Source organism: Lagenorhynchus albirostris, chromosome 11, assembly GCF_949774975.1.
Source record: "Lagenorhynchus albirostris chromosome 11, mLagAlb1.1, whole genome shotgun sequence".
NCBI classification, from domain to species: Eukaryota; Metazoa; Chordata; class Mammalia; order Artiodactyla; family Delphinidae; genus Lagenorhynchus; species Lagenorhynchus albirostris.
In genome coordinates, this window is record NC_083105.1 from 4,319,499 (window position 1) to 4,331,576 (window position 12,078).

Genomic DNA, 12,078 nt, shown 5'->3' on the forward strand with positions numbered 1-12,078 from the left:
GCACCTCACCTTGGAAAAGGACAGACTCCCATTTTCTACCTTACGTGACAATAAACCTCAAGCAATTGTGCTTTTCATGCAAGTGAACAGGACAGAGCAGGACCGGACGCGTTCTGACCTCCGAGAGGCAGGGGGACAGCTGAGCGAGGCAGGCTTGGCAAGACCGACCCGGAGCCCAGGCGAGTGCGCAGGCCGGAGGTCAGCGGGCAGGTGCGCACACCACGCACTCTGGCCTCTCCGTGTGCGCAGGAGATGCGCACGGCTCGGCAGCCTTCACATGCAAACGTTTCAGTGTGCTGACAACAGTTTTCATTTCTAGCCGCTGTGATCTTAGGGATGTAAGAAAACGAGCAGCACACAACTAAGAGCTAAGTAGACACCATCTGAAGGAGTACAGCCTGAAGTATTTTAGTCTCATTTTAAAAGAGCTGGGACTATTTGCCAAGAACACCTGAACAAGGAAACAGAGTCCACTTTTGTGAGAGCCTCATGCAAGATATGACATCCCACTCCTCCAACTTTCGGCTTCGAGCCCTGGGGAAGCAGTTGCTAGGATACCGTAGAAGCTACGTAAAACAGGTCTTCTTCCCTCTTTCATTCTGAACACGTTTGTTTATTTATTTATATAGTCAAATCCATCAGGTTTGTGCTCTTTGACTCTTTTTAAAAAAATTTTTGGCTGTGTTGGGTCTTCGTTGCTGTGCGCTGGCTTTCTCTAGTTGTGGCGATCGGGGGCTACTCTTTGTTGTGGTGTGCGGGCTTCTCATTGTGGTGGCTTCTCTTGTTGCAGAGCACGGGGTCCAGGCGCTCAGGCTTTAGTAGTTGTGGCACACGGGCTCTAGAGCTCAGGCTCAGTAGTTGTAGTGCACGGGCTTAGTTGCTCCATGGCATGTGGGATCTTCCTGGACGAGGGCTCGAACCCGTGTCCCCTGCATTGGCAGGCGGATTCTTAACCACTGCGCCACCAGGGAAGCCCCTGAACGGGTCAATTTAGATGACACCTTGGCCTGCATCTGTGTGAGAGTGTGTGGGGTGCAGGGTGGCAGCGTGTTACGCTCTCCTCAGCCTAGGAGTGGCACCTGAGCATCGCCCACCCATAGCCCCTCACTGACTTGCTTCACACAGGGTCCCAGGGAGGCCTCCGCTAACCTGCGAAGTCGTGTGTGCACTTGTTTGCTTTGGACAGGGAGAAAGATATGGTTTGCACATCTTCAATCACACTAGGTGAGGGGTAAGAGAATCAATGAGAGGCTTTAAAAAACCAAATTAAATCACTGGGAAGCCAAACCCAAAGTTTACCTTTTGAAAGCCAAACAGTATTAAGAGGTTTTCTAGTTTTAATTAATGTCAGCTCAACAACTGAACAAATGATCACTGAAGGTTCACCAGCTGTTTAATGCTGGGGACACAGAAGTCAATAGAAGACAGTCCTTCCCCTCCGGAGGAGGAAAGACTGATTTCAGCAGAAAGATTTCTGCTTTGAACATTAGGATGGGCACAGTAAGATATTAAAAGCAGAAACGTATCATTTTGTGCATACCGCATAAGTACTTCTCCGGTGTGGAAACTCACTGACGCCTTTTATAAACAACATCAAGTTTAGCCAGCTGTGCCATTCTGAAATGTTTAAGGCATCTCCCTGAACGCCTCCCTCTGGTGGCTGCTTGGCAGGCGCAGTCACAAGCTAGACTCCTCATGAAGAAAGAGTATAGAATGGAACGTGTCTCCATGTTTATACTATAATTCCTGCATTCCCCAAGATGTGGCACTGTAGTCCAGAGTTTCCAAAATGCACATGAGAACAGTAAAGATTCATTCCGTGGTACCCTGCAAGAGAGACACCTGCTTAACACAGGTCCTACATATATGTATTATTTAGGAGCCTTCCCTCATATAATAGCTATTTAAGATACTGCAGAAAAAAATATGCTTTGGGACACACTGTGGTAACACACAGCGTCCAATGTGGGGTGTGCAATATGATACAGATCCCGCCTAGGATAGACTTTTTTAGAGGGAAAGAGTTACGTATCCAGGTGTTTCCATGTGCTATGTTCACAGAGTGGCAGGGGTAACACAACGGATCCGCAGAAGATCAAGACGAGGGACTCAGGCTCAGTTCAGGGGGACTGTGGGAAAATTCCAGGAGAAGACATACATGCTCAAGCCTTAGAAGAGGAAGGAGTTGGCCGTGGCAGAGGTACCTGTTTTCCAAGGCGGCTACCACCTCAGGGCTTAGGTATCTACCTCGATTATTACCTGAGGCCAAAGCAGAGGAGTGGGTACCACGTGCTAGACGCAACAGGACTGATTAACTCAAGACTGCATCCAACCCATCTGAATGCCCACGTGTCCCCCAGGAAAGGGAGACTGGAAGAAACACTGTGAGGGAGTGAAGGAAGCACCCGCAAGGACGTCTAGACACTTGAACTAGACAATCCTGGGCTCGCACCTTGGTCCTGCCACTCACGAGCTGGGAGAGCCCGGACCAGCTGCAGTCAGGGAACCAACTCTCTGAGCTTTACTTCTCTCATCTGTAAAATAATAGTTCCCAACAAAGAGGCTTTTGTTAAAAAAAAAAAATTGTGCGAGATAATGTATGTAAAGGGTATAGCATAGGGTTTGGCACCTAGAAATAACTCAATGATTTTAAGAATTTTAATGTGAGGAGCAACAGAACGCACACGTCCTAAGTGTATATCCTGATGGGTTTTCTCACACATACACATCACATGACCCCACCCAGATCAAGATGCAGAATGTGCCCAGCACCCTGGAGGGCCTCCAAGTACCCCTTCCCTATCAACAGCCGCCCTCCTACCCCTCAAGGTAACCACCATTCTGACTGCAGTCGCCGCAGATTAATTCTGCCCGTTCTTAAACTTCGCGTAAATGGAATCCTACAGTGTATACTCTTTTTGAATCTGGCTTCTTTAGCTGAAAACTACGTTAGTGAAGTTAATCCATTTGTCACACAGAGCAGTTCATTCTTTACCGCTGTGTATTGTTCCACGGAATGAACATTCCACAACTTCTGTTCTACTGATGACTACTTCGGATGTTTCCACTTCGGGGCTATTATAAATAATGTGACTAGGAAGGCTCCTGCACACGTCTTCTGATAGATACGTGTATGCATTTCTCCTGGGGGTACAGCTAGGGGCGCAACTGCTGGCTCACAGGGCTGGTGGACGCCTAGTGTTAGCAGACACCGACAGTTTTCCAAGGGCATTTTTCCAGTTGCCGTCTCCACCATCAGTTTACTAAGGTTCAGGTTGCTGCACATCCTTGCCGTCACTGGGTGCTGTCAGTCCTCTTATGAGCCATTCTGGTGGGCTCCTTACTGTGGGTTCAATTTGCACTTCCCTGATGAATGATGATGTTGAGCTCTTTTCATACATTTACTGGCCATCTATCTGGATTTCCTCTTTTGTGAAATGCCATGGGTCTTTTGTCCATTCTTAAAAACTGAATTACCTTTTCTTTGTTGTTTTGCAGGAGTCCTTTATTTATTATGGGTATGAGTCCTTTGTCAGATATATACAATGCAAAAACCTTTTCAAAGTCTTTCTCTTATAGTTAGCGCTTTTCGGTTATAATTTTGATGCCTTGTTTATGAAATCTTTGCCTCTTCTAAGACAATAACCGTATTCTCTTATGATTCCTTCTAGAAGCTCTTGTGTTTTCCCTTTCACATTAAGGTCTATGATTCATCTTGAATTAATGTTCATGAATGGGAAGAGGCAGGGGTGGTAGGCTTTTTCCCCCCTACGGATATTAAATCGGTCTAGCACCATTTATGGAAAAAGACCAAAAAAAAAAAAACCCAAAAAACCCCCCAAAAGACCATCCTTTTCTGCTCAGCTACAGGGGCGCCTTTGTTGTGCATGTGTTGATCTGTTTGAGGACTCTCTCTTCTGTCCTGTGATATTATTATCATTATTATTTCAGTTCTACCACTGACCCAGTGCAATCACAGATGAAAATATACCTTTCTCCTAGCATTAACAGCTGTAACAGGATATTTGTACAAGAACATCTACTTGTTGAGAAACTATAGGCTGAGCACTTTGCAAACATGATGACATTTCACATTCACCATAACCCTGCGGGGATAGGTCCCATTTTAGATAAATAAGCTAAAACTCACAACAGAGGTTTAAGTGAAGTGTTTAGAGGTTAAGAAGGAGCAGAATCTGCATCTGTCTAGCCCCAGAACTGATGGTCTTGCCACTATGCCATACTTCCCGAACACGAGATCACTGGGGAAATGCTGTTTGGTTATTATTCCTATAAACAGTTACATTTCTGTGCACAAGTAAAACTTACAAATGAGGGCTTTCAATAAAAAAAGAAAGAAGGAAACAGAAAGGAAGGAAGAAAAAGAAAGCACAGAAAAAAACCCCAACCCTGTTTAGACTCTCATCCTATCCCTGTCCCCTCCCCCTCCAATAAAAACAATATAAAAAAAAAACCACATCAAGGACAACTGATCAAAACATAGATCAAAAGAGAATCAAGGGAAAACATTTCAAATAAAGCTCAGCTGTTTCTATTTGGAAACAACAACAATAAAAAATCCCACTTGCCACAATAAATGACAAATAAGAAATGGAGCCTGTGGTAGCGGGGCTGGAATTTTCCGATGGCGTCTGCTACTGTGTCATTACTGCGGGTCTCCGCAAGGGAGCCGGCGAGTGAACAGCTGGTCCCGTGTCCCTGACGCAGCAGCCGTCGCGGAGCGCTGTCCTTTGGGGTTAAGCACCCCTTTGAGATGTTGTCTTTTCCCTGGAACTAGAAACCCCAGTCGGTCTCTAGAAGCCACCTCCAAGAGATGGGACAATAAGCCTCCTAGCCCTGTTCTCAGCCTGGGAGAGCTTTCAGCCACCTTGAAATTCCTAATCCCCAAGTAAAGAGGAAGTCTTTCATAGGGTCCAAACCACAGACTGCCCACGGGGAACAAGGACTACTACCCTAAGGTAACACACGAGCCCTCACCCCCACCCACCCCGTGGAGGACGCGTGAGTACACGGACGCAGCCAGTCCATGCGGGGTGATCAGAGAACGGAGGTATTTTTGTTAACTGACGTTTACTATCTCTGCACTGATTCCTAGTCTAGGCATATCCAAAATATCTGTTGCTTTTTAACACAAAATACTGAAATTAAAGTTCAATGAAAGCTTGACTGGTGTGAGTTATTAGAAGGGGTTAAACCAAACCAAGCTGAAATAGTATCACTGCCAAACCACGCTTATTCAATTCACAAGAGAATCATCAAACCCGTGGGAGAAATTTCTCCTGTGCTTTGAACCACCCCTCACCCACCAAACACACACACACACACACACACACACACACCCCTTCCTCAAGCTGCTGCTTTTTCATGCATTTGTTCACTGTTTTACTCTGTCACCTACCCATCTAAGAAATATTTATTGGACATTTACTATGCACCTGACAGCAACATATTATACTTAGGTGAACAACAGAAAAAATGGCCCCTGCCACATGGGCCTTGGTCTAGAGGGTAATTAAGACATAAATGCACAAATATTCATCCAATTACAGACTGTGATAAGCTGAAGGAACAGAGCAGGTTCTAGGAGGGGTCAACCGGCAAGGCTTCCCTGAGGAAGAGACGAGCAAGGTGGACATGGAGACGAGGAGGACTGAGCCAGGGGAGAGAGTCCAGGCTGAGAGATGAGCATAACGACTGCCTTGAGGTGAGAAATTAGATAGATCTGAGACACAAAAAACGAAGAGTCTCTGGGGAATGCTAAAAAAGGGAGACCAGGAGGAGCTTCAAGATGGCGGAAGAGTGAGACGCGGAGATCACCTTCCTCCCCACAGATACACCAGAAATACATCTACACGTGGAACAACTCCTACAGAACACCTACTGAGCGCTGGCAGAAGACTTCAGACTTCCCAAAAGGCAAGAAAGTCCCCACGTACCTGGGTAGGGCAAAAGAAAAAATAAAAAAGGAAGAGCGGTCTGGAGGTAAATGAAAAGGCAGGTAGGCAAGACCACACAGGACCTCTCAGGACGTGCTGGAGCCTGTGGATTTATTCTCAGGACAATGGGCAGGCTTGGAGGTTTCGTAAATGGGCATGTTTATGAGGGATGGTGTGGGGCAGGGAGAGTCAAGAGGCAGAGAGGAATGACCCTATTTTGGTTGTAAAAGACTGCACTGAATGGATGGGGAATAAATATCACCGTAACACAACAAAACCAGAAACTGAAAGATGACTTAGGAAGCTACTGCTGACATCCAGGCCAGGGGTGAGGAGAGTATGGACTGGATGGTAGCAATGGAGATGAAGGGAAATGGGTGGATTTGGGACGTATTCTGGAGGGAGAATCAACAAGACTTGGTGACACTTTAGTGGCAGGAGAGTAAAAAACAGCATCATGAGTGACTCCCAGGTTTCTGACCTGAGCGACTAGATGGATGGAGATATTCCCACATTTATTGAAAAAGACAGGGGAGAATTTTGCAGAGATATTAACAGCTTAACTTTGGACATCCTGGGTTTGGGGTGTCAGTAAGATATGCAAGCAAAATGTTAAGCAGGGTGTCAGAGACATACGCCTGAGACTCAGAAGAGAGGTCTGTCTAGAGGTTACACCTGGTAGACACAGGTGAACAGATGATGTTTAAAGCCTTCAGAATACCCAGAATACAACTTCATCTCCCATCTCCACAGCTACCAGCCTGGCTCAGGCCACTGTCATCTCCTGCCTGCATGATGCCAACAGCCTCCCTACAGGATTCCCTGTCATTCCACGGGCCCAGAATAGTGTCTGGGACATAAAAGGTGTTCAATAAACATTGAATGAATAAACGAATAAAGGAATAAATGGGTGAGATTCTTTAGGGAGAAAATGTAGAGTGAGAAGAGAGAGCCTAAGCTCTGGAATGTCCCGGAGAACTCCAACGTTTAAAAGTCGTGTAGAAGAGGGAGAAACAACAGAGAATAAGGAGGAGGAGCCAGGAAGACGTGAAAAAAAAACAAGAGGAGGCACCATCATGAAAGAAAAAAGTGTTATGTTAAGGAGGAAGTGATCAGATCTGTTGAACTGAGTGTTAATATGATGAGAACTGCAAAGCATCCATTGACTCTGACAATTCAGAGGTGACTGGTGACAACAGGCAAATGATGAAGCTTATGAACACATTCATCTGTCTATATTCTCCTTTGAAATTATTCCCTTTCTCAATAAATGTGGGAATATGTCCATCCATCTAGTTGCTCAGGTCAGAAACCTGGGAGTCACCTGTGATGCCGTTTCTTTTTTATTCTCCCGCCTCTGAAGTGTCACCAAGTCTTGTTGATTCTCCTTCTAGATTATGTCCCAAATCCATCCAACAAAAAGGGTAAAGTAGAGACACTCTGGCATGGAGGATACCAGATGCAGAGGGTGCAGATACCATGCTGGAAATACTAGAATTAAGTCAAAGTATACATATTAAAACAATGAGATCCTCTAGCTATCACAACAAAATGCTGGAATCAGGCATACATTTTCAAACAAACTCATATGGTTCCTCACCCATGAACCCACTTTAAAGGAAATTCTGAAAGAAGGACTTCAGGCCAAAGGAAAATGATCCCAGGTGGACAGACAAAGCTATAAGAAGGGGTGAAAGGCAGGAAAGCAGTACAAATGTGGATAGATCTAAATGAACACTGACGTTATAGAACTACGATAATAACATCTTACAGAGTTGTACAAATAGAATAAAAATATATAACAACAACAGCATATAAATTGGGGGGTGCTGAGTGGTCCTGTATTATCTGGGAAGGGGGCAAAGGTCTGAAAACCATTAGATTTTCCTCAGTCTAGGAAGCATGTTGTAATTTCCCAGGGCACTATTAACAGAATAGAAAAAAAGAATTAAAAACTTTTAAACCAGAAAAAGATAAACATTGAACTATATAAAACAATCAATCCAAAAGAAAGAGAGAAAAATAAAATAAAATAGAAAGCAAACCAGAGTAGCTTAAATACAAACACATCAGTAATTACAGTAAATATAAATGGGCTAAATGCAATAGCTAAAAGGCAAAGAAACTAGATTAAGAAAAAATCAACTATGCTGTTTACAACAAACACCTCTGACAGAGAAAGACTGAAAATAAAAGGACTGTAAAGGTTATACCATGTAAATACCAACCAAAAGTGAGATAAAGTAGCTGTATTAGTAACAGGCAAAAAGCATTTTTAGAGATACAGAGGGTCACTTTACAGTGACAACAGGGATATTTTTCAAGACCTATTATACACCTTAGTCTCATAATGTTGTCTCCAAATATATAAAGAAAAATGTTATATAACTAAAAGGAGAAATTTAGAGAAATCTATAATTGTAGGCTGGTATTTTAAAACATTTCTCTCTACAACCGATAAACCAAAGTAGACAAAAATATCACTAAAAATGTAAAAATTTTACAAACTTGACCTAAAAAAACTGTACTCCACTACTAGAGAATAGACGTGATTTTCAAGCACACACACAACAGTTGCAGAAACTGACCATACACTGGGTCATCAAGCAAGTCTTAATGAATTTCATAGGACAAAGAACATCAATATGTGCTCTTTGATCATAATGAATTTATGTTAGAAATCAATCTCCAAAAGATAATTCTTATTTGTTCAGAATTTAAGAAATGCATTTCTAAATAATCCATGGGTCAAAAAAAAAAACATAATAGAAATTAGAAAACACTTGAAATGCATGATAACCAAAATAATACATACTAAAATCCATGCAAAGAAGCTATAAAAATACAGAGAGGAATAAAAGCTGAAAAGTAATAATCCTAAATAAATGGACAGATGTACCATGTTCATGGGTTAGAAGACTCAGATGTCAATTCTCATTACACTGATTTTAGCCAAAGCAATCTCAATGAGTAATTCAACATGTGGGGATTTTACACTGTTTTTGTTGGTGGTGATTTCATGTGTGTACATGTGTGTAAGCACATGTGTGCACAAAAACACACAAGTGTGAATGTATAGAATGTGACTAGCTGGTTTAAAATTTTTTATGGGCAAATACAAATGACCAAAAATAGCCATAATACTCTTAAAAAAGAAGAAACAAGTTGGAAGGACTCACTCGACATATCAAGATACTTTAGAAAGTGACAGTACTTAACACCATGGTACTGGTACAGGGATAGAACACAGAGATCAATGGAAAAGAAAAGAGAGTCCAGACCCACACATATATGGACACCTGACTTATGATACAACTGGCACTACGGTAGACAATGTGTGTTCTTTCAATAACTGGGATGGGATAATTGTGTGTCCATATGGAAAAACATAGAAATAGACCCCTAACTCACACCATACAAAAAAATCAACTCCCAAGTGAATTATAGACCTAAATATAAAAGGTATCAATGCTCTGTGGTGACCTAAATGGGAAAGAAATCCACAAAAGAGGGGATATATGTATACACTGATTCACTTTGCTGTACAGTAGAAACTAACACAACATTGTAAAGCAACTATACTCCAATAAAATTTTTAAAAATAAATATAAAAGATAAAAATATGAAGTATTCAGAAAATAATATAGATTATCATCATGACCTGAGGGTATGAAAATATTTCTTTAACAAGATACATACCTAAAAAACTAACCATAAAGAAAAAGTGATAAATTTGACTAAAAGTTAAGAACTTCTGTTAATTAAAAAAAAAAAAAGCTATAAAGGGAATGACAAGATAGTCATAGAACAAGGGAAAGGAAATATTAGCAACACATGTAGCTGACAAAGAACTTCTATCTAGAATATATAAAGATCTATTACAAACAAATTATAAAAAGATAACCCAATGAAAAAAAGGTTTTGATCAAGCACATTTTACACACACACACACACACGCAATCCAAATGGTAAATAAACATTTTAGAAGATGCTCAGCCTCACCAGTCATGCAGGCAACAGAGTAAATGGGATCTTAGCTATAGCGGGAGCATGAGGGAGGGAGGAGAGGAGGTGGTATACAAGAGCCAAATCCTAGTGTCATAACAAAGTAAACAGGTAACATCAAGATGTGATATATCAAGAAACAGCAGCGAAGCATATTACTTAGTTACAGAAAAGCAACTACTAGAAGAAAGACCTGAGAGAGTGAATTGCAAAGTGTGGAGGGTGGAGCCAGAGAACTCACTCCCCCATTCTACACCTTCTGGCATTAAAAAAAAAAATACAGATTTATTATTTTGATGAATAAAAAATATAGGAAAGAAAAAAACCATATGAATGGGGGTGGGGGAGTGAGTGAGAGGTAAGGAGGCATGGTCAGGGAAATTAAATAATTGTTGGGAAAACCTGCCTGAGAGCAGGAGCTGAGAAACAGTGTGGAGGAGGAACATGGGGCGGATTTACTCTGTGATCTGTATTATGGCCCTATTTGCTCTGGCTGCTAGGGAGGCCAGGTTTTAATTTATGGCTCACATCTAAAAATTGATCCCGAGGCTATAATACTTCTTCATTTCTGACCATTCAACCATCATTCTCCCTTTGCTCTCATATTTTGGTATGTGTCTCATATCTTGTTAAGTGTATTTTGTACGTCTTGAAAATCTAGTAGGTTTATAAACAAAAGTCCAAGGAGTTACTAGATGTACATAACACGAAACATGTAACATTTTGCCTCTTCTTGACAATTTAAAGGAGATTCTGGAAGCGTGCAATGCTTCATTAATTATCATTTAAAAAAACATTGATCTATGTAGATTGTCCATCTATATTTTTTCAATTTATAATTCTGAGTAATTTCTCCACTACGTGAATATGTTACTGTGCTTTCTCTGTACGTGTTCTGTTCCCTCCCAGTGACTTACAAGGAGGCAGTTTAGGAAAGCAGCTAAGAATCAGGTACACACCAAGTTTAAATTCTGGGTCTGACCTTCAGGACAAGTCACTAAGGCTCTCTCAGTTTATCTTCTCACTTACAAATAGGGCGGATAAGGATAACAGTATCTGCTTCACAGTGTTGTCAGTAACTGCTTCACAGTGTTGTAATGTATGTAAATCCACAGTAAGGACTCAATAAACGTTGCCTGAAAGAAGTGAATGAATGAATGAATGAATATCCGGCAAGGAGGATGCCAACATAAAAGACTCTGTAAGCATGAGCCACATGCAGCGTATCTGCAGAACTATGATGTGCTGTGTGCAACAGCCTTTTAATTTTTTGGTCTTTGCTAAAGGCCAAAGATTAGCAATAAAAACCTTTTCTCACTAGAAGGTCAATTCAGGGAATATAAAAGTAAAACTGGGTGAATTTCTTTGTTCGCAATAAATCATCTTTTTCATCAGGAAATGCAACACCTGCAGTTACACCTGAATGTTCTTTTACTGCTTTCCTGTGACAGAAAGCTTTCTTCTTTTTCCTTTCCTTTTTTGGGGCTAAAATATTTCAAAACTCTCTAATGAGCACAGCCTGTGGTGCCTGATCATAATGCAATGCAGTGAACCGACTCTGTTTTACCTTGAACAAAAAAGTCTTCTGAGGCTGTTTATTTGTCTTTCCCTGACTGAGCTTATAAGCTATCATGCTCTTTAAAATAGGAGATTTTCTTCTATTGCTAATCAGACAAATGACAGTATCTTTAGCACAAATAATAAGCATTTCTCAATCTACTTACTTTGAAACACATGATTTTCATCAGCTCCTTTTCTCTTCTTGACAGAAACCACAGTGAGCATTTTAAAAATAGAATTCCCCTCCTCCTCGGTCTCCCACAGGGTTACAGTCTCAAAGTCCTTGCAATGGCCTTATTCACCCCTGCCCCCCACCTGCAACAGGCACAAGGCCACACAGTAGCCAGGGCAAGGGACTGGGCTGAGTTGGATTCTCACCAGGGAAGGTCTTGAAGTTAATCAGATTATCTCTCAAACTTAGCAGGCTGTACCCAGTCCCTGGCTCATCACTGTACTAGATCAGTTTCTGACAGGGCAAGACCTTGGCTGGTGGAGTGGGGGGGAAGAAGCAAGTTCCCTGCAGAACACCTTCCAGAAGGGTGGTCAAACCAGTAAG

The 12,078-nt window shown here is 42.0% G+C and overlaps 1 protein-coding gene across 1 annotated transcript in view; it reads right to left on the minus strand.

The window, feature by feature from the left end:
* The window catches only part of ATXN10 (ataxin 10), a 153,687-nt gene that overhangs the window by 15,143 nt on the left and 126,466 nt on the right, over nt 1-12,078 (minus strand). The window lies entirely within an intron of this gene.